Here is a 3,229-nt window from a genome sequence, read left to right as displayed (position 1 = left end):
AGTACAAAAAATGCTGCAGAGGCACATGCATTTACACTCAGGAATCCCTTAACAATCCAAAACTGTAAGTTATAATAGATATGCAGAGTATCTTTAAGATAAAAAACAAATAAACAAAAGAAAATGAAAACCTGAGTTAAATTTATGAGACAAAGAACCTTCCAAGATGTCCTTGAGTTTGTTTTGTCTTGGTCATTGATAGCTGGGCATGAGGTCCTCCCTTAAGAATGGTTTGTTTATTCAGCATTACTCTCTTTAACAAAATTAAATTGTCATTTGCAAGTGACCACCAATTAGAGGTAGCCTATGTGTTAGGTAGGAGGTCTTGTGTCCACTTCTCTCTTCAGTTCTAGAACCCCATTTGTGCAGACCCATGCAGGCCCTGTGCATGCTGCCATGTTCTCTGTGAGTTCATTTGTGTGCAAGCCATGTTGTGTCTGGAAGGACAGAATCCTTGGTGTCCTCCATCCTCTCTGGCTCTTACATTCTTTTTGTCTCCTTGTCCACAGTTCCTGGAGCTCTGGGGAAAAGATTTGATAGAAACATCCCTTATAAGACTGTAATTTCCAAGGTCTCTCCCACTCTACACATTGTGCATTTGTGGCTCTCTTTATTTGTTCTCATCTGATGCAAAGAGAAGATTGTAAACTGGGTGGTGTGGAATTGCATGCCTTTAATCCCAGCACTTGGGAGGCAGAGGCAGGCCGATCTCTGTGAGTTCAAGTCTAGTGTTGTCTAAAAGAACTTGTTCCAAGATAGACACCAATGATACATCCTGTCACAAAAAAAAAATGAGAAAAAGCAAAAATTAAAGAGAGAAGATTCTCTGATAATGGCTGAGCAATACACTGGCCTATGAGTATGGCAGAATGTACTTATGAGTCATTTTGTTGCTATTTCCTTTAGCAGAACACTAGTGTTTGGTTTTCCCCTAGGTCTCTGCGCTATCAAGTCTCATGTTCTTAGACATCTAACAGCACTGGGTTATGGATTCCATCTCATGGAGAGAGTTTTAAATCCAATAAGATATTGGTTGGTTACTTGAACACGCTTTGCACCACTATTGCACAAGCGAATCTTATATGCAAGTCACTTTGTAGCTGCGTTGGTGTCTCCTTTTCTTCTTTAGTAGCGACCATAGTTCCTTCAAGTATCATGAACACTAGTCAATAGGGGGCAGTAGGGATGAAGTCTCTACATAGGCACCAGCTCAACATCTCCATGTTTCATGAGTTGTGTAAAGGTTGTTTTCAGCAATAAGGCTTCACTGTTAGTTTGTAGAAAGCCACTAATAGACTTGCAATAGCTTGATTTGTTTGGGTGTTTCCACGGAAGGATGCTTGTATTTTATTTTAAGTCTCTCTCTGTCTCATGTCTAGCTCTGTAGGAGACTGCCCACACCAAATATAAATGGTATTACATACACTTTTCTCCTTGTAGTCATATTGTGTCATATATATCATGAAAAAGTCACAAAAACATTACTAAACTCAAAATACATTGTCAATTGATATTAAACTTGATGTTTGTGTAATCAATATATTTGCTACATCTAATGACTGGTACAAGAAACACAAAAATCATTTCACATTTTTGTTAAAATTCTTGGAAAAACTACATTTTATTTAATTTTCAAAAGTAAATTTTTGTTTAAAATCACTTCAATGAAATAAATGTTAAATGTGTAGATATCATTAAATGTTATCAATGTTATGCTGTGTCGGTAAAATTAAAATATCAAATATGTAGTTATATAGCTATTTTGTCCTTAGTTGTAATTGTTTATATTTTAATAGGAATGTTCAGTTTTAAATAACAAATTTCAAATATTTCTATTTAGTAAATAAACTAAATTAAAAGGTCTTATCGTGTTACACAGAAGAATTATTTCATTATTTTAAGGTTTGCTTTGTGGCCTGTGTTATCACCCTATTTGGAGACTTTTTTTATCTGCCACCCGGAAGATCCCTATTCCTTGTCTGCCAAAATATATTGCTGAAACTCTTCCATATTCTTGTACATGTGTTTCTATATTATTTACAAGTCTCTGAAACATATTTCCTGTTTTGACTTCATAGTATTTTCTTTATATTTTTATATTGCAGAAGTATATTTGACCAGTTTCATTTCAGTTCCTATGGCCATACCTCGTTTCAGTCACAAAGTTGAGAATCTTCGAATTTCTGCAATGTAGAAGTTCTGCATCTTCTACATTGAGGCAGGCTCTCTGTTGATCCTAGAACTCACTAATATGTGTGTTCTAGCTGTCTTTTTTACTCTAACGATCTTCTGTCTCTGCCTCCACGCTCTGGTATTACCTGCTTGAGGCCACATCTGTCAAGCACTTATATGGTTTCTATTGTTCCCAATGTTGGTCTTCAGCCTTGCAAATAAAGCATCGTAGCCATTAATCTATCCCACTAGTCTACAAAGAAGAATTCTCATGGGACAGGAAATCAAACTCTCACTTCACGTTTTCCTTTGTACACTAGTGTTGTACCAGCTACTGTATGATGTTAACTGTTGCCTTGTACAGCAATGGAAATAACATAGCAAAGATTAAAAATTATCTCCCTGCAACAGCATTGATATTTAATGACTTTGCATTGTTCATAGTTATATACAGGCATGTATACATTACATGCATTCTCATAAGATTGTACATATAAAATGACACACTAATACACATATGCACAGAGAAATGTCAGTCACACATTCCTAAATCTATCCCCATATAAGGAAAACAAAGAAACACTTACACAACAAATGTTTCCAAAGTCATCGCACAAAATAACTCTTTTGAGACACAACAATTATTTAAATCTTGCCATGTAAAAGCAGTAGCAAATTTGAGGCATTGGTACCAAAGAAAATAGTGATTTTATGCATTTCCTTTCAATATTGTACATGAATAAATGTTTAAGTCTGTGAGGATTCAATGACTAATTTTTATTGTTTATTTTCCCTAAAAGTGTGGATCACTTTTGTGTAGTCTGAGATCAAGACAAATAAACCTGTGCAAATATTAGAACTTTGTCAATTATTGTGTATTTTGCTGGGGTTTATTGATGAGGAAATGGTCTGTCCTTAATTACAAGAGGCACAATGAAATATATAACATGTCTACAAAAAATGAATTTTAATTTATTAGTTTGAAATCTTTTTATAGCAAAATATAAAAATATATAATAAAAATTATTTAATACAGAAAATTATTATAGAAATTAAA

Source organism: Microtus ochrogaster, unplaced genomic scaffold (assembly GCF_000317375.1).
Source record: "Microtus ochrogaster isolate Prairie Vole_2 unplaced genomic scaffold, MicOch1.0 UNK46, whole genome shotgun sequence".
Taxonomy (NCBI): domain Eukaryota; kingdom Metazoa; phylum Chordata; class Mammalia; order Rodentia; family Cricetidae; genus Microtus; species Microtus ochrogaster.
Note: the sequence above shows the minus strand (reverse complement) of the source record.